At 39.9% G+C, this 20,793-nt stretch overlaps 2 long non-coding RNA genes across 2 annotated transcripts in view; one reads left to right on the top strand and one right to left on the bottom strand.

The window, feature by feature from the left end:
• The window catches only part of LOC144299571 (uncharacterized), a 694,273-nt gene that overhangs the window by 228,368 nt on the left and 445,112 nt on the right, over positions 1–20,793 (top strand). The gene's annotated exons all lie outside the window — the stretch shown is intronic.
• On the bottom strand, positions 379–14,815 carry LOC144299570 (uncharacterized). Its single transcript, XR_013366262.1, has 5 exons — positions 14,571–14,815; positions 12,696–12,868; positions 8,197–8,331; positions 6,816–6,999; positions 379–1,056 (listed from the first exon to the last, which is right to left on the bottom strand). It is a non-coding gene; the product is annotated as an uncharacterized LOC144299570 (long non-coding RNA).

The raw sequence follows: 20,793 nt of genomic DNA, 5'->3' as shown, positions 1-20,793 counted from the left end.
CTCTCTCTGTGTCTCTCATGATTGAATAAATAAAATCTTTTTAAAAAATCTTTAAAAAATATAGAATATAATATTTTAGATCTATAACAGTCAATCTCTAACCTATTTTGTTTTGCTTTGTCAAAATCATAAATTGTTAACTGACGAAGTTATGAGAATCATGTGGATTATATTTTGTTTTTTTTCTAAATGCAAGTGTTAAGAACTTGCCATATGGCCAGTATTCCTTATAAAATGTGTCACAAGCAGTGACAAGGCAATACTTTATTTTATTTTATTTTTTATTTTTTTAGGCAATATTTTAAAGAAAAAAAAAGTTTGAATATTTTCTTAGATTGTTCAATAAGCTAAACCTAAAGAAGACAAGAGAGGGCTAAGAGAAAGGAAAACAGACAAGGAAGAGATATTTATTTACTTCTTACCAAAAATTAGATAATTCAAGTCAAATTCATTGGGCAATAATGATTCGTTTCTCCATCAGAATATGGGTATTTAAAATTTCATTTATAATCAACCACAAGTTGAGAGTTTTCATTTGAGATAGTTACAGCTTGAGTATTTCATAGCCTGCCTTTGAGGTTAAATTTTGTTTTGTTTTTAACGATTTATTTTTTAGAGAAAGCATGCACCTGTGCATGAGCGGGGTGGGGGAGGGTGCAGAGGGAGAGAAAATCTCAAGCAGACTCCCCCCGCACCGAGCATGGAGCTCAATGTGGAACCCACATGGGGCTCGATCCCACCCCACCTGAGGACATGACCTGAGCTGAAATCAAGAGTCGATGTTCAACCAGCTGAGCCACCCAGGCGCCCTTGAGGTTGAATCTTAAAACATCAGTATATTAAATTTTTACAAAGTAAGCTACAATATATCAGATCATACCATACGCTGGTGGAATGTTACGAGGGAGTCTCGGTTTAAACTTTTGGGACATGGTTTTCTTCAAAATCAGAAGAGTTTCATATCTTCTCAAAATCGTGGCCACACTCCCGAAGGGCGTAGGTGGTGAGTCGAACAATGCAGTCCACGACTGACCTCAGACTCTTTCCACAGGCAGGCTTTTGCAAGAAATGAAAGCAAGTCATTGGATTATCATGTGATACCCATTTATTACCTATTAAGGAGCCATTTTATCTATCTAATGCACTGGGAATATGAAACATTCTGCTTTCTTAATGCTTTTTTACGTAATAACCGGTACTTGTATTCTCTTACATTTGCAATTACGGCACGTGGTTAACACATAATTGTGTATATTCTTGGATGTGGTTTTTTGTGTGCTCTCGCAAGCACGTTTACTCCAAGTTACCTATGGACATAAACGTCTGGGTTCTCCAACACAAGAGGGAGTGACATGGGCTCCAGTTACCTTAGCCCAATCTGGTGTGTTTTCAACTATAAGAAGTAGTTCAGGGCAACAGGAAATGGGGATCAAGGCACAGTAATGTAAGTGACTGTGAGCATCACAGAGATTGAGGCGGCTGCTTCCGAGCCCAAGGACAACCTATGAAGAGTGGCGAAGGAGCTCCTCCTCTTCTCCACAGCTGACTCCAGCTCACGGTGCCATGGACCTGATTTCCTAGTCAGTACTCCCAGCACCAGGATGCAGCTCCTACAGAGAGATTCATGGCCACCACCTGAATTTTCTACAGATTTCCAGAAACTTAGCTTAAATGACACAGATCTGTTTCCTAGGAGTTGCACAGGAAACAGTCTGATGTAGGTTTCATTGGGTTCACAGCAAGACATCAGCTGGGCTGTGTGCGTCTCTGGACACTCTAGCTGAGAATCCCTATCCATCCTCTGTCTTCAGAGCCAGCAGAGGTGGGTAGAGAGAGTACTTCTCACGCTGCGTGGTTCTGGCCCCCTCTCTGTTTTCCTCATCCACTTGTCAGTAGTACCCCCATAATTGTTTGGGGCCCATCAGGACAGTACAGGATAATCTCTCTGCGTTCACGTCTGCTGATGAACAGACCTTAATTCTCTTTTTTCCTGTAATGTAATATACTCCCAGGTTCCTATGGAGACTATTATTCTGCTTAACTCCTTTATTAGTTATCATCTGGCTTGTAGTATCAGAGAGCACTTAAACTCTTTAAACTGTGGCCTCAAACCAATTTGTTCACATATTTTTTTTTTGAATTTCCCTATATATTTTTAGGGTTATTTTAATCTGTTTTTGGCCACTGAGTATTTGGACAACTGCAACAATAAGCACTCACTCTATAATTCTTCCTGCCTCCGTACCATGCCTGTCATTTCATGAGAAGTTGACAGATTGAGGGTAATGGGCATGCATTTATTTTTTTCGTATGGGTACAAGTTCTGATTAGAGTCACTTTTCTCTAAGAGTTTGCACCAGCCTATCTCTGTCTCACTTCTTTTATCCTCTTTTGGCAATAAGTTACTGACTTTCCTTGGTTGCTTAGCCGACATTTACAGTGCTTTGTTCTTGGGTGGTTATCGCTTTTTCTTTGCTGTCAACACTCTTAGCTCTTCTAGAACGACTGCCTTCTGTGATAGAAAAGTATGGGAAGTCTGATGTTCACCAGCCAAAGGGAACAAAATTAGGGCTGTGTTTTCTATTGTTTTCCCCTTTAAGAAAACAAAACAAAACTAGTGTGTGTGTGTGTGTGTGTGTGTGTGTGTGTGTGTCAGAGAGCATGACCCAGGGATGGGTTGGGGGAGAGGCAGAGAAATAATCTTAAGCAGGCTCCATGCCCAGGGAGGAGCCCAACACAGTGCTCGATCATGACCTGAGCCAAAGTCAGATGCTTCACCGACTGAGCCACCGAGGCGCCCCCTCCTCTGCTGCCTGTTTTTAATCAGATTATTTATTTATTGTTTGTTTGGTTGATTGATTTGATGGGTTGATTGATTTGGTGTTGAGTTGTAGTTCTTTCTATATTTTGGGTAGGAGCTCCTTATCGGTATGTCATTTGCATTTATCTTCTCCCCTTCAGTAGGTCACCTTTTCTTTTGTTGATTTTGTCCTTCCTCACTGTGCAAAAGCTTTTTTATTTTGGTGCAGTATCAATAGTTTGTTTGCTATTGTTTTTCTTGCCTGGGGAGACCTATCTAGAAATATGTTGCTTTGGCCAGTGTCAAAGAAATTACTGCCCTTGCTCTCTTCTAGGATTTTTATGGTTTCATGGCTCACATTTAAGTTTGTAATCCATTTGATTTTATTTTTGTGCATGATCTGAGAAAGTGGTCCAGTTTCATTCTTTTGCCAAACACCATTTATTAAAGACTGTGTTTTCCCCGTTGTATATTCATGCCTCCTGTGGCATATATCAATTGACCATATAATAGTGGGTTTATTTCTGGACTCTCTGTTCCATTGATTTATGTGTCTATTATCATGCTAATACCACACTGTTTTGTTGACTGTTGCTTTGTACTATATCTTGAAATATGGGATTGTGATCCCTCAAGCCTTTTCTTTCTTAAGATTTTTTTTTTTTTTTTGCTTTTTGAGGTCTTTTATAATTCCATACAAATTTTAGTAGTGTTCTAGTTCTGTGAAAATGCTGTTGGTATTTATAGGAATTGAACTGGCTGTGTAGATTGCTTTGGGTGCTTCCTAATTTTCCCCATTTTTCTGTAATAAACTCATTAGCACTGCTGCACACATGGGAACTAACCTTTCAGAAAGCCAAGCTACACTCCCTGTTTTCAAACAGTAAGGACCAAGGCAATTGTAGGTCAGTATAGGATTTAAGGGTGAGATTTTGGAGTCCTACTACGTGGGTTTGACCTATACTTTTGATAATTATTTAGCTATACAGTCTTGGGAAAATTACTTATCTCTGTGTTAATGTGCTCCTACATGAAATAGTGTTTTTAAAAGTATTAAATGAACTGACATTTGTGAAGTGCAATTTACTATGTACTGGATAAGTCACTATTTATTAAGTTTATAAATACAAAATGCCTAATACTAAATTCAAACAATATATTTCACATGTATTGCTTTTTCACACATATAGTCAACTTTCTCCTTCTTTGTTTTTACCTTTTCATGAAATTGTCTTCTTAACCTTGGTTCCAGACCTTTAGACTGTTAGGACATCTACAGGAGAACTTTAGGAGAATAATCACATTGAGGAAAGCATCTATACTCACCAAGTGCCTTAGGCTGCCAATGGAGGGATTCTTTACTATTCTATCTGTAGGGGGAATGTAGGCTCTTTTTTTAAAATTTTTTTATTGGAGTTCAATTTGCCAACATTTAGCATAATACCCAGTGCTCATCCCGCCAAGTGCCGCCCTCAGTGCCCATCACCCAGTCACCCCAACCCCCCCACCTCCCTTTCCACCACCCCTTGTTCATTTCCCAGAGTTAGGTGTCTCTCATGTTTTGTCACCCTCACTGATATTTTCACTCATTTTCTCTCCTTTCCCCTTTATTCCCTTTCACTAATTTTTATATTCCCCAAATGAATGAGACCATATAATGTTTGTCCTTTTTCAATCAACTTATTTCACTCAGCATAATACCCTCCAGTTCCATCCATGTCGAAGCAAATGGTGGGTATTTGTCATTTCTAATGGCTCAGGAATATTCCATTGTATGGAATGTAGATGCTTGATGTGGACAGATGACAGAAATGTTCAATCAACAAGTGAAGATTTGTTTTCTTGATTAAAACATTAATAGACATCATCTCACCTTCACATGTATGAACACATGACACCATCTCACCTTCACACATATGAATATACATGATACCATCTCCTTTTTACATGTATGAACATACATGACATCATATCACCTTCACATGTATCAGCGCATATGACATCATCTCACATGGTTGAGTACCTGTGCCTGGCACTCTGATGTTTGTTAAGGTTTTGTTCTAAAAAATAGGCCCAAGTGACTGTTTCTCCAGAACATCACAACAACTGAGTAGGGCAATGAACAAATAAGTTAATATTTTCACAGTGTCCCCAAAAAAATGTTTATTATTTTTTCTTTTTTTAAGAATTGGTAGAGTAGATTCAGGAGGAAGAGGTGATGGGATATTGGGAAGGAGAGAGAAAAATAGGAATAAGAGACAGGCAGGCAGGACTTGGGGAGGGAGACTTCTATTTCTCTTGTACTTTGACTTTCAGCCTATCTGAGTGATGAACAATCCACAGGGAGACAGACACAGTCTCCACAGTTCAATGTTTTTGCTAGTGAGCAAAGGCCAAAAACAATTCTGAAGTTTTAGGAACAAAATGATTCACCTATTATTGGAATAAATATCCTGAAAGCTTTAAGAAAGCCAGAAAAATATAGGTGAGAGAGTATAATTTTATTTTGATATTTAATATAATTAATGCATCCTTTGGCTAGAAATGAGAAAAGATAATGAAAATAAGTACCAGGAAGAAGAAAGTGGATATAAACAGATTTTAGAACACTGAAGAGTTCCATATAAGAGCAAAAACAAGCCATCTAAGAAAGCTGAAGTCAGCAAACTTTCATCCATAGCACAACTTACGGAAGTCTCAGAATGCGTAACATGCATTGAGCTAGAAAATAATCTGCATCTTAAGTGCTGATCCTGGAGCCTGGAAGGGTGGATCAGAGAGTCTATGGGATGTGTTACATTTTCAGTTCTCTTTATAAGAGATTATGACCCAAAGCCAAAGACATCTGCATAGGTAATGGATGGACAGAATACATAGATGATCGTTTTACATCTGTTCAAAGGGCAGGTGCTGGTCTATAGGTGGTTACACCTCATTTGGCCAAGCTCATGGATTGCAGTTCTGGTCGTTTCATCCATTCACTCAATGCCGTCTACAGCTATGGAATTGATGAAAGCGTTGTGTTTCATTCCGGAAACAAATGGTTACAGATATACTTTCATTCCTTTCCTAAAATATTTCTAATATTGTGTTGACTTTTAGGCTATACTGGTTTAGTTTCTAATTATCAAGACCATTAGTATTACTGGTTTTCCCCAATTAAAACATGATAGTTTATTATTTATTTTTAAAAGGATTTATTTTAGAACAGAAGCAGCAGCAGGGGCAGAGGGAGGGGGAGAAGCAGACTCCCCGCTGAGCAGGAAGCCCAATGCGGGACTCGATCCCAGGACCCTGAGATCATGACCTAAGCCAAAGGCAGACACATAACCAACTGAGCCACCCAGGGGCCCCTAAAACATACTTTAATATGAAAAGTATAATATATACATATACTTCTAAGCCAATAATTTTGCCCCAATGTCCATATCTGTTAATAAAATCTTAAAACATGGCTAAATTTAAAAATATGTGAACATTTTCACTAACGATCCGGTTTATTTACTTATTTTTTTTTAATTTTTTTAAAAATTTATTTATGATAGGCACACAGTGAGAGAGAGAGAGAGAGAGAGAGGCAAAGACACAGGCAGAGGGAGAAGCAGGCTCCATGTACCGGGAGCCCAACGTGGGATTTGATCCTGTGTCTCCAGGATCGCGCCCTGGGCCAAAGGCAGGCGCTAAACCACTGCGCCACCCAGGGATCCCAACAATCTGGTTTAGAGGACTGAATTTAAAACAACTTAGCTATATAAATGGGAGGTAAAAGTTATATACTAGGCTTCCTTGCTATCATTCAGTTCCTTTTCTGATATTGGTACTTTGGCCTCTGAGCCTTTACCAAAAATGGGGAAAAAAAAAAATCAGTCCATGGAAAGTTAAGCAACTGCCTTTAACTCCTTTGCTAAGTGAAGTAGTGTTTCAAACGTGGAGTTTCCTTTAAAGAGAGATTTATTCCTGCCTCACAACATGCACAGAACAAAGTCTGAGAATTACATCGAATTGCAATACTGACCTCTTTCTTCTGAATTCCCGGGGCCGTTGATCTTTCTCCCTTCTGATAGCTGCTTAGGTATTTGTCTCATTTTCAAGTATGTTCTATAAGCTGCTTGAAGACAGGTTTGATGTCTACCTCCTTTTGAAAACCCCTGCCAGTCACTGGGATAGTGTCTTTCACAGTAGATGCTTCAGAAAGGATGCTACAATAACAGCATATGAGAATATTGATTAGTCATACTAATCAAGTTAGTCCAAGGTAAACCAAGGCGTACCGACCGCCAGGAGCTCAATGTAGTGATCGAATGCATACGAGAGGAATGCTTTGTTCTATAGTCTTTTTTTTTTTTTTTAAGATTTTATTTATTCATTCATGAGAGACACAGAGAGAGGCAGAGACACAGGCAGAGGGAGAAGCAGGCTCCATGCAGGGAGCCTGATGTGGGACTCGAACCCAGGTCTCCAGGATCAGGCCCTGGGCTGAAGGAGGTGCTAAACCGCTGAGCCACCCAGGGATCCCCTGTTCTGTAGTCTTTTATGGAGATTTGGAAACATAGCAGTAGTAGGCTATCTTGCATAGAAAAGTTTATGCAAACCAAAGTGATCCTGTTTCAAAGATAAACCTCAAGAAGACCTGTTTTCCTTTCCAGACTACGAGTTAGTGAATAACTTATTTTAACGTGTTAGAATTTGAAATACAGCCCTCCTCTGTTCTTCAGTAGAGGCAATATAATGTAGAATATAAAATCCGTATAACCCATAGCAAAGAAAATGATTACAGAATAATGCTTCCCTCTCTTTGCTGTCACAAAATTGCCTTGAGGATGTGACGTCCCAGGCCTGGGGTGTACTGCAGTCTCCTGGTGACAGGATTTCCAGTCTGTCTTTTGAAATGAGGGAAAACTGGGCACCTGGGTGGCTCGGTTGGTTAAGTGTCTGCCTTCAGCTCAGGTCATGATCCTGGGATTGAGTCCCAAGTCAGGCTTCCTGCTCAGGGAGGAGCCTGCTTCTCCCTCTTCCTCTGTCCCTCTGCTCTCTCTTTCTCTCAAATGAATATATAAAATATTAAAAAAAGAAAAAAGAGAAAACTTACTGCGAGGTTCAGAGCATTTGCAGCTGTGACACTCTTGTAGATGAGTGAAGTGTTCATACTGGTGGTGTTTCTTCATCATTTAAACACTTAAATGTCTTACTATTTGGAAAGAATGTTCTTTTAAAATTTGGCTAAACAGTTAGCTTTTTTTTTTTTTTAATAGGTGAATAATCTTAGGCCAAGAAGCAAATATTTAACTTTGAGCCTTAGAAGTTTCTACTATTCACATCCCACCAAATAAAGTGTTAATGCCTCATTTTGACCTACTTGCTAAATCTGAAGCCACTAATTTTGATGAATAATGTACCTGAAATGTTTAACCCATTTTTAGACAGGGCCTATATTTTCTGGTGTTATTTCCAATTTTATTTGAAGAATCCATTAACGGGTACATTGTCTCCCCAAGAACAAGAAGAGTGATATCGAATTTGGAATCTTGAACCTGTAGGAAAGTATAGTTGAAAAAAAGCCAAAAAAAATTAAAATATTAATTACTGAAAGGTCATGCAGGAGTATTACATACCTTCTTCTCTGAGTAATCAACGCTAAAATTGAGAGTCTCTGGCAAATAGAAGTGGAACATGATTCAGATACTGTAAGTCAAACGCCAGATGAAACATCCCTGCCCCTTGTGGAAAGGAAGCTTTGCTTTAAAAACCAAGGACAGAGAGATAAGCTTAAATAGAAGCCAAAGGGATCCCTGGGTGGCGCAGCGGTTTAGCGCCTGCCTTTGGCCCAGGGCGCGATCCTGGAGACCCGGGATCGAATCCCACATCGGGCTCCCGGTGCATGGAGCCTGTTTCTCCCTCTGCCTGTGTCTCTGCCTCTCTCGCTCTCTCTGTGTGACTATCATAAATAAATAAAAATTTAAAAAAAAAAAAAAAAAAATAGAAGCCAAAAAGAATCACCTTCCGTACACGGTGGCACCTGAGAAGCCAAGGGCAAGAGCTCTTTTTATGTCCAATTTTCTCATAGTAGCATGGCTCAAAATCCTGCAAGTCCGGTGGGTAACATACTTATCATTTATCTAATTAAATAGTGAATTTTCTTATAAGAAGTAGAGAATTAAAGATTGATTTTATTTTTCTACATGGTACTTGGTTGTCTGCAGAGTTCCATACACTATCAGATGTCATTTTGAGTAAGACTTCTAGATAAAGGGCAGCAAAGATGAAAACTTCAAATCTTAGGAAATAATTATCTGTAAACTGTTACCGTTTTTAATAACTGCCTAAGGAATGCAAGTGTGTAACAGCCATGATCTCAATTTGATAAATATAGACTTAAAATGTGATATTGCTTCTTTAGAGCTAAAGCCTTCTACTTCAAGCTACACTTTTAAAAACTATTATAATTATTTCCATGTTACTTTTGAATGTTACTTACTTTTCTAAGTTTCACGTAAAGGACTGTAGTTTTAAAAAAAAAATCAAAAGCTTCTATTCCTATTTTACTGGTGTTCATTAAATTTTCTTTCCATTACTTTGGGTGTCATTTTCAAGGGCAAATGTTAATGTCGAATATGTTAATTAGGTGGAGAGGAAAAAAAAAAAAAAAACCTCCCCTCTGCATTTAGAGATTAAAAGAACAAGATGTTAGATGTTGTGACAGGAGTTTTCTATGTAGAAATAGTGATGATGCAGACAAAATTTAACATGGGAATTTTAGAAAAACTTGGGTACACGAGGGTTATGGGAAACATGGTTGAAAGTAAAGACCACTGGGTGTTATGCTATATTTTGGCAAATTGAACTCCAATTTAAAAAAAAAAAGAAGGAAGGAAAGTAAAGATCAGGGCACCTGGGCGGTTCAGTGGTCGACTGTCTGTCTTTGACTCAGGGTGTGACTTCGGGGTCCTGGGATCGAGTCCACATTGGGCTCCCTATAGGGAGCCTGCTTCTCCCTCTGCCTGTGTCTCTGCCTCTCTCTCTCTCTCTCTTTGTGTCTCTCATGAATAAATAAATATATTTTTTAAAGAAAGAAAGTAAAGACCAATGGTGATGATGTGACTGTCTCAGGAAGTCACAATTCATTATAACAGCATCCTATATTGTAGGTATCACTAGTTTTGACTAATTTTAATCATAGAATTCTTCACTTAGAACTCTTCTTAAACATCAATCCCGGATCATCTATGTTTTATTCTTCCTTAATGAGATTTGGCACCTTTCGAGCACACGCACTGGAAAAGCGGCCACATAGTCCATGCTTTTTGGTGGAGGAAAACCAAAACCATTATGCCTTAGCCCTTTCTGTGCAACACCCCAAAACTGGCTTTGACACCAAAGTCAATATCAAAAGAAGTCATTTGCCTGCTTTAAATAACCTGTGCGTAAAAAAAATAAATAAATAAATAAATAAATAAATAAATAAATAAATAACCTGTGCGTAAGCAACCCAACTTATATATGGCGATGAGGATGGGAAAACGGCCTTACAGGCCACGGATGGGACGACAGAAGATTGTTAGCTGGTACTCGGAGTCCAGCCTTTGTGCAGATGTTAACATGGTTCATCGTAGTGATTAACTAGGAGTACACTTCATAGAGCTTCCCTTCTATGGTATCTTTATATTATGGGTCAGATGAATTCTCAGTTCATTTATTCTTTTTTTTTTTTTTTTTTTTTTTGTTAATTAAGCTTCTACAAAGTTGTGGCATGCCAGTTAGGTGCCATGTACCGGCCATCCTTCCTCTCCCTCCATTTCTTCAACGAGCGTGGCACTCCGGCATTTCGAAAATAAGTTAATGATTAAAATATTACAGCCCCCTCATCCCTTTTGGTATTTATGGTAGTGACTGAGCAGAATCTTGTTTTCTTGCATATACAGGTACATCTTTTCTTTATTTATGAATTTGAGATGAAATCCATATGGACCTGTAAGTGGTTTCCTTGTCTGGGGTTGGCCCCTCTCGAGTAGATGCTGCTTGTCATCAGCTGCAGTTAATCCACAAGATTACCTGAGGTCCTCTCTGGTCCTCTCCTCAGAAACATAGATAACCATGGGTGACCCTCTGTCCTCGATCCCTACCTGTTCTGGCCTTCCCTGTTTTAGTACATTCTGGCCACACTCACGCTCAGTGTTTATGTAACCACCATGAAAGTCTATGCTTCCGTGTTTAGTGCATGTCCCAACTTCCATTTCCCATTTATAGGAGGAATCCTGTTCTCAATCTACCACTAGATTTTCCCCCAATAGAAAGACCTGTTCCAGCTAACCAGTTGACTTCATTGTGACTAAAGAAATCCTGGGCCTTCTGTGGCAAATGTTACTCCCATCTGGAATGGTCGTCTATCCAAATTGTTGAAGGTCCAACACATCACCCCTCAAGGATGGAGCTTTTGCTCCTGACAGCACAAAATTATTCCTTCCTCTGATGAATCCCCAAGACACGTATTTGACTCTCTGCCTACCTGCCTGGGAGGGTTGCTGCGATCTCCAAGTTACTGGTTCTTGCTAGAACATTGATAAGCCCCTGGAGACCCTCCCATTTTGCAAATTCACAGAAACCCTTCCTTTTTACAGGTAGAGCCTCCTCTCAAGCTTTCCCAACTTGCAATCACCTTTGTAAATGCTGTTGATAAGTACTGTCTATCAAAACTGATATCATGTAGGTGATAAACTCTTCTCCAAAATGTGTTTCCTTATATCCGGGTAACGTTTCAAAGCTCTCACAAGGAGTATTGTGTGTTCCTAGTGTTTATTAAGTCTTGGGAGTGAATGTAGATGAGATGAATGTGAGTAGAGTGTTCTGTCCTGGAGGAAATCTATCCAGTTTTTTTTTTTTTTTTTTTTTTTTTTTTTTTTTACATTATGAAGACAGAGTCCTACAACAACAGTAGTGTAATGTAACATTGTAGTGTTTCCAGGAGATTCTGATGATCACTGAGGCGATGCGTGTTGTGTACAGATTGCTTGCTGTTTCCCAGGCGTGCTGCATTCATACCTCTGGGCATTTGCAACTGTTGGTTACTCTGGTGTGGTTTATCCCCTCTAGGAAAATTTGCAAGTGGGGCAGGGAGATTTATGTTTATTTTTATTTATTTATTCTTAAATATTTATTTATTTATTTTTAAAGATTTTATTTATTTATTCATGAGAGACACAGAGAGAGAGAGACAGAGAGAGGCAGAGACCCAGGCAGAGGGAGAAGCAGGCTCCATGCAGGGAGCCCGATGTGGGACTCCATCCCGGGACTCCAGGGTCACACTCTGGGCTGAAGGTGGCACCAAACCGCTGAGCCACCCCGGCTGCCCTTAAAGATTTATTTTAGAGCTTGCACATGCAAGTGCAGGGGTGGGGAGGGGCAGAGGGAGCAGGGAGAGGGAATCTCAAGCAAACCCCCCACTGAATGCAGAGCCAGCTATGGAGCTTGATCTCAAGACCCTGAGATCAAGACCTGAGCCAAAATCGAGACTCGGAGGCTTAGCCTACTGAGCCACCCCAGTGCTCCATGATTGTTGTTTTACTTTTTTTTTTTTTTTCTTTTTGATCGTTAATGTAAATGAGGCCAGTTTTGAACTCAGGGGGTCAGGGACTGGGGTGCATAGCAAAAAGAATCACCCTGCTCAGTACTGAGGATCTGCTTCCTTGACCATCTCCTACATCTTCACTTGGCTAATTTCTTAGTCCCAAGGTAGATGCAGTTTTTATTGCTAAGTCCCCATAAAACACAGAATCCTGGGTGAGATGATTACCATCCCATAAAAACCAGAACTTCCTGTATAGTATTTATTCACATTTTAATGTGGCACATGTTTATTTTTTCAACTCCGATAAGATCAATAAAGATAAGATTGTCTTACCCTTGCATCATGCTATGTAACACAGTGCCCTCCCATATTTCCTTAAACTTTGCAGAGGAATGGAGCAATTAATGGACACAGATAGTCTTGTATGTCTTTCTGACTTTAGTAGATAAGTATTTGTTGAAAGCTTAACTTGGTAATTCTGGTGAGCTGAATGTGCTGCTCAATTTCTGCGAATAGGAAAACGAGTCAAGAAACATTAAAAAGGAAACCACAAAAATCACATTATTTTATATGAGATGAAGATTGTATAACCAATACCACTTCTTTCAGCTATACTAGATTGCCTTTAAAATAAGTAAATAATCTTTTGTGCTACTGCAATGAACAAAACCCTTTGTATGGAAAAATAGCATTTTTATCAATATGGCTTTGATATTTTAACGTGTATTTTATATGGTATTTTTTTTAAGACTCACACCTCAACAGAATTTTTATCTCTATTTTTCTGGCAATGCTTGACATCATCATGCTTTGCATATGAAATGTGCTCAAAAACTGCTTGCTTGCTAAATTTAATTTAAATTAAATGTCCAGAAACTTAATTTTATAGGCATCATGCATGAGAGAACTTTAGATTCGTCACTATGGGAAGGTCAGTCTAAATCCTGACTTTGATTTGACTTTAGTCTGGGAGTTTGTCCGGTGCCAAAAGTAAGGAAAAGTCTTACTTGAGGGATAGTACTCCTTTCATAAAAGATTTTTACCAGATATTACAGTTCTAGTGTTCTGTCATTTCTCTGTTTATAGGCATCACAAATGGAAAAGTAATAAGACTAGCTTTATTTACCATGCACATTTGCTCTAATAAAGGTTTATTTTTCTGATTGTTTTCAATTTGGTTTATTTGCAATTACAAATATTTCTTGATACAAATGTGAGTGGAATTGGATGCTTATGAGGCAATTTGAGAAACACCAATGTCTCTCCTAGTTCCCGTGAGGACTTTAGATCTTGAAGGTCAGAAAAACAGAAAAGAATGAAGGAGCATCTGGGTGGCTCAGTTGGTTGAGCATCCTCCTCTTGGTTTTGGCTCAGGTCATGATCTCAGGGTCATGGGATTGATCCCCACATGGTGCTCCCTGCTCAGCAGGGAGTCAGCTTGAGATCCTCTCCCTCTCCCTCTCTACCCCGTGCTTGCTGGCAGGCCTGCTGTCTCAAATAAATAAAATATTTTTTTTTAAAAAGAATCAAATACGTTCTCGTGTGTCCAAACTAAATATTACCGTATTTCATCTGTCAAATTCCCTTTTATGAATGACATTGCTTTCAAAATATCTCTTTAAAAAAGACCTAGTTTTATTGGCTTAGAGGAGAAACACAGTAACCTCACTGAACTAAGAATTTCTTGAGGTCAGTCACCCTGTATTGTGTTTTGAATCTTACTGTCTAGCTCAGGACTAGGCTCAGAAAAGCTACTAAAACATACTTATCATGGTGTAGTCTCACTACCATGCACTAACTTAAATTTTCTTTCCCCTGATGTCCTCTAGACATGAACAGGAGAGAGCCTTTCTGATTTGGAGAAACTATAGATCAGTGCTTTTTTTTTTAAAGATTTTATTAATTTGAGAGATGGAGAGGGTTGGGGAGGAGCAGAGAGGGAGAAGGAGACTCACCACTGAGCAGGGAGCCCAATGCGGGACTCGATCCCAGGACCCTGGGGTCATGACCTGACCTGAAGGCAGATGCTCCACCATGCGAGCCACCCAGGTGCCCCTGGAGCAGTACTTTTAAGGTGTGTTTTAGGGAACACTCATCTAGCAAGGTGCTTACATAAAAAATACTTCATGGTTTCCCTTGGAGGGTATATAACCCCCATTAGCATCTCTTCTCAATTTTGCTTAAATCCATTTCCTGTGCAGTACTCACAGTTGTTTGGAGAAGACTGAGCTTCTGGGATGGTGTGTCAGATGGGGCATCTTCACAAGGCCCTGGTGGTTGGAGAGAAGCAGTGGGAAAAGTTAGGGGGTTTTGCCAAGTGAGCCCTTGTTATCATTTTGGCTGAACCCTGATTTTGCTCCACTGCTGAAATTCAAATGAAACTTTGGAAAGCCCTCTCTCTGCCCCAAAATCACATAGCGTGTAGTCTCTGTAATAAATACAGACTTAACTATTATCTCTTGTAACATATACATGTTTACACTCATAAAGTGATGACATAATTTAAGACCAAGGCCCATGTTTTCTATTTGGCGTGCTGAGAAGCAACCTCAGGTGAACGAGCCTGTTGATGGGCTGCAGGTTGGAGGCGGTGTGAACTGGAATGCAGTGGGTGTGGGAATAAGGATGGGGAACGGAGGTTGGTCAGCAATTCTGCCTTTAAGTTGTACTTACTTCAAAGATAATATCCTTCCCTGCTTTATTTCCAAAATAATAATAATAATAATAAAATACATCAAACTAAGAGATTTGTAAAGATCACTAAATATACCATTAATTATGAGTATGAGCTATAGAAGTGATTCTGAATACAAAAAAAATTATGATTTAGGAAAGCACGCATTGATCCATAAGAACAGTTGGTCACAAAACCAGTAATGACCTACCCCAAGGGAACCAGTGGTGGTCTTTGCTCCTATAATTTCTGAAAAGGTGCATTTCTATTTGGCTGTCAAAAAAGGGATGTATGGCACAGAAGATGGCATAATTAGCAGTTAATTTAAAGTAACTAAAGTATATTAGCCTTAGTCAAGTGAACAGTTTTATTTTTGTTGCTGTCTTTAGTAATCACACATGTATGAGTCATTCAAAAGCCAATCTGGTTGGTTCAGCGCGTGCTGTTTTATCTTGTTTCCTCTCTGCCAGCATGCACATTTACCCGCAAATGGCTCACATCTGTTCTTTGTAATTTAGTGATTATGTGACGGCCTCTGTGTCCCCTTGTTTACTTTAAAAGGACAAAGGGAAGCTTCATTTGCATGAGATTTAAGGAAAAGCATTCATTTCTGAGGTTCTTTGGTTATTTGCAAACTTTCCCCACAAGTGGGTATCACGGCCTACAACACAGCAAACATTTAGAATATCTAAGTTTTTCCTCTGATCACACCCCGTTGTGCCCGTATCATTTGATGGCTGGTCCCTGATATTTCTCAAACTGTTGGCAGTATTTGAGCATTTTGATTCCTATCCAAAGAGAAACCTGGTTCATTGGGATAGCCATATGTCTCAGTCCCAGGACAGGCCCTGTTTACACCTGTTGTTCTGATGTAATTATTGATATTCCTCCTTTAACTCTGCAAATTGTACACAACCGGATGCCCATTGCTGTGGTCATTCTAGATACAGGGCATAACCGTGCAATCAGTACAGTAAGAGATGAAATGATTTCACGCTGCAGTGGAAGAGGTCTGAGTGGAACGGGGCTGTTGACTTTTAAATTTATAGGAATCAAAAATTAAAGATTTGGGAATGAATCTACTTGGAAAAAAGGATAAATTATAGCATCTTCTGGTATATTCTATGTTATGCTTCTAGTTCGTGTGTAGTCTGGTCTGTTGTCAGAGATTTGACGCCGTGCAAAGCGAAACACTATTTCATATGCTCCACTGTCCTGCCCAAGAAATGCTCTTCTCAGCGTCACCACTTTTTTTTTTTTTTTTTTTTTGCATTGTACTAATACCATCTGGTCTGCCTACTCTAGATATTCCATATACACCTTATCAATTTCCATGTGTTAGGTGGCTCTGTTACTTACAGAGACCTAGGGCATCTTTTAATTTTATTGGAACCAGTTGATGTAGAGAGCCAGCTGCTTGATAGAAGGGAAATTGCCCCTACAAGTGAGTGGAGAGCCATGGTACCTGCATTATGAACAATTTTACATATTAGTTGAAGAGCTGGGTTTCCTCCTGGGGAGTATGCCAAGCGTTGAGAAGTTTCTGTGTCAATAACTCCTACTCGATTTCATTGATGAGGTTCCATCACTAATTATCTAACAACACTGTGGATACACGCGAATCTGATGACATAACAGGTCTTGTGACATAACAGGTCTTGAAAATGACCCTGGGACGAAGGGAAGGGTGTGTGACCTTCCGACCACAGGCATGTCTGTGATGTTCCTCTGGTGGTTCCTTCCTCTCAAAAGTGAGTTGAGGACCCGTCCAAGCTGTATCACAAGTAATACATGGGAGTTTTATGTAAACTCCCCAGGATACCAACATCTGTCTGCTTCCTAATTAATGATCTCAACACACATCATCCTTAAGCATCCTGTCGTTGCCTACGTAGAAGTATCACATTCGTACGGTCTCAGTAAAGCATTCAGTGAGCACTACACCTGATCCAAATGTGAAATAGTGACATTTTCTTAGAGTTATTCATAGCAGTGGAAAGGGCACATTATACGTACTTACAGGGCTTTCAGCCAATACTGATTAAGTCTTACTGTGTAGACTATAGTATTATTCTCAGAACTACCAAGATTACAGATATTATTAGCTATCCATTCCACAAATTATAAATAATGGCAAATACCTTTTAGAATTCAGACTGTATACTCCAGCAGACACGGGCCTTTCTGAGTGATTCTGAGAGCTATCTGTTCTGCAGATAGAACAATCAATACTAAACGCGGACATATTTTAAGATCACACAGAGTTTTAGAGTTTCTTAGGCTTCCAGGGTGAGTTAAGGTAATTTCTAAGGAAATCGACTGCAGAACTTCTTAAAGGTAGTCATTTTTAATTTGTAAATATGCCAAATTGGAGGAGGTTGTGTGTGTTTGTAACTTACGTGTGTGTGCACGCATGCGTATGTCAGGACAATACTGTTGACATTTTTTTTTTAATTTAGCATAAAATGATATGATTTGAACTTTTAAAATTTATTCCTTGCTCTTATTTATATGGAGCTATTGACAAAAATGAGATCTATTCAGAAGAGAAAAGGAATGTTTTGTATTTTTTGCTCATGATACGATTTCTGAGGTGTTTTGCCCTGTATCGAATAAACATCTGGAATATTCAACTGTAAGTCATAACTAACAGAAAACAAAGACATTAAGGAGACTTAATCTTTTGTTTTTATTTTAAATTTATTTGGGAAAGAGAGAGAATGAGCATGAGCAGAGGGAGAGGCAGAGGGAGAGAGAGGAGCAGGGAGCCCAACACAGGACTCGATCCCAGGACCCTGAGATCATGACCTGAGCCAAAGGCAGACACCTAACCAACTGAGCCAGGCGCCCCACATAGATTTAATCTTTACTTATCAAGAGTTTTATGCTTGAATCACTATTTAGGAAACCCTGTATTTGGAAGAAATAGTGAACACTATTAAACTTTTCTTAGAAGGTTAAGAATATTAAAGCTCCAGTGACCAACTCTATATGAGTGTGGAGGAAGGGAGGTGGAGAGGAGATAAGAAAGCCGGTGGCCTGGGACAGAGGGACACAGACAGTTGCCTTTTCCAAGGTCCTCCTGATTCCAGACAGGAGAGAGACACGCAGAAATGCACAATGTCGAAAGTAACCCCCCCCCCACGAACTCCCCTATGAAATTTTTATAGAATCAAATGAGAGATACAGCAACACACAGCAAAAACCATAGGAAAACACTTTGAAGAGGATGGGTGTATCCTCGGATTTTTTTTTTAAGTGTCAAATTCTGCATTGAGGTCTCTACTGCTGTGCCAGCTGCAGAGGTGCCAGGTGCTAGAGACTAGGGTTGGCATCTGAGCTACAGGACTCAAAAGATGGCAATACGCAACTTCTGAGATCACTGTTGTTATTAAGGATCATGATGTCGGAATCTAATAAACAACCGGGTTAGCGATGCTTATGCACCATGAGAAAGGATTGATTAGCTCCTGTTTTGAAATATTCTCAGCTTATTATAGTCAGCTTGCAAGAGTGTGACAGCTTATGGAAGTTTGCTAAGAGAAATCTCTTAGGTCTGCGTGAGATGTCTGATGACCATATACGCGTCGTGCCTTATCTCCTGTCTAGAAAGGAAGCACTTTATTATCAGGGAGAGGGATGTGAATGGCTTCATCAACACTTCATGTAGTTTTAAAGCAATTGTCTCTAATGCTTATGATTAGCCCACAAATAAAGGTAAAAGCGAGTCAGTAGTATTAGGATTACTTATGTTTTATTTTGTGGATCGATTATTGTAACTGTTACCCCATTTTTAAAAACATAATTAAAAAAATGTTGGGGAAGCCTGGGTGGCTCAGCGGTTTAGCACCTGCCTTCGGCCCAGGGCGTAATCCTGGGGTCCTGGGATCGAGTCCCGTATTAGGCTCCCTACATGGAGCCTGCTTCTCCCTCTGCCTGCGTCTCTGCCTCTCTCTGTGTCTCTCATGAATAAATAAAATCTTAAAAAAAAATAAAAATAAATGTTGCATGCATTTCCAGTGAAGATAGGAAAAGCATACTTCGGCCTACTTTTGGCTGATCAGGGGGTAGGAAGGGAGCCCCTACGGGATAGAATAGCCTCTCACCAGTTTGCAGTTAAACAGTCAGCCAACGCTGCAATCATCTGAAGGCCTGACCTGGCTTAGGGGTTCCACTTCCACGCCCACCCACAGAACTGTTGGCAGGAGGCCGCAGGTCCTCACCGCGTGGGCCTTCCATAGAGCGGCTCATGACATGGCTGTGGGTTCCTTCAGAGGGAATGATGCAAGCAGGGGGAAGGGAGAGTGAGTGAGTGCCCAGCACTCTTATTAGAACTTGACTTTAAGATGCCATTACTGGGGCGCCTGGGGGCTCCATCAGTTGAGCATCCAATTCCTGATTTTGGCTCAGGTCATGTCATCCTGTACCTCAGTTTCCCCAATAAGCCTATTTCTCTGTTACTGTCTCTGGGTCTTTTCATCTGTGATAAAATATCACTTCCTCTGGCTCCCATCGGTCCTATACTAAGGCTTGATGGTTTAAAAAATAAATAAATGTCTCCTGTGCCTTCGATAGTTTAGCTAATGTTCTGTTGATGAGGTGCACATATTCCCTACATCGTTTTATCTTTTATTATCTCATTTGCAGAAACATTATTGCTCATACATTTGAAACTATTTTCGATGGTTGGCACCTATCAAATATCCCTTTATCTTAGGTTATTTGGAGACTTTTAAAATCAAATCATAGCACAGTAAACACTAAGGTTGTATGTAATGAAAAATACCGTTAGAAGAGGCTTATCAAATTTCTGAACTTTGTGCTTAGAATATGAATGTCACAGATTACAAATTCGGATGAAACCACACAACAGAATCATGGCTGGCTGATTTTTTTTTTTTTTTTTGTAGCATTTGACTATTTTTACTTTCTGTTTAATACAAGAACACAAAGGTCCATGACGATGAAAATTTATAAGGTGAACGTCGGTAACCAGCAGCGGCAGATAAAAGAAACACTGTCACCAGGAAGCACCCTTCAACCTTACCTTGCCTCAGTTTACCACACCAAGGGTAGCCGCTCTTCAGACTTCCAACACCCTAGAATAGCAGCATCTATTTCTGAACTTTATGAAATCACAGAATGTCCTATTTTGTGAATGGCTTATTTTACTCCACATGGTTTTAGGATTCCTCCATGATTTGGACTATCGTTGAAGAACATTCATTTTATCACTGGGTAGTAGTATTGTCTGAATTCCACATTCCTTCATCTTTTTACTGTTGCCGCCCACTTGGGTTTTTTCTGGTTTGAGATATTTTAATGAGTGTTTCTATGAACATCCTTATGCCTCTGTTTCTGTGATCTTCTCTTTGCACCTGTGTGTAGTATATGCAAGGGGGGGACCTGCTGGGTCCCAGGCAATGTGTGTGTGCTGCTTAGGTCGACCATGAAGATGGTACCCAGGGTGACATGACCAAGCTCTACATTCTCGGAAAGAGATCCAGTCCTTGGATATCCCTGCGGCTTCCTTCAAGCCTCTGTGGTGAGGCCTTAGAGATACCCTGTTATGGTTTTAATCAGCCTTCTTATGACAATTAATCAAATTGGGCACCAGGGATGCCTGGGTGGCTCAGTGGTTGAGTGTCTGCCTCCAGCTCAGGCCATGATCCTGGGGTCCTGGGATCAAGTCCCACATCAGGCTCCCCAGAGGGAGCCTGCTTCTCCCTCTGCCTGTGTCTCTGCCTCTCTCTCTGT

The sequence above is a fragment of the Canis aureus genome, chromosome 27 (genome assembly GCF_053574225.1).
Source record: "Canis aureus isolate CA01 chromosome 27, VMU_Caureus_v.1.0, whole genome shotgun sequence".
Lineage (NCBI taxonomy): Eukaryota > Metazoa > Chordata > Mammalia > Carnivora > Canidae > Canis > Canis aureus.
Note: the sequence above shows the minus strand (reverse complement) of the source record. Positions and strands in the feature narration are given on the sequence as shown.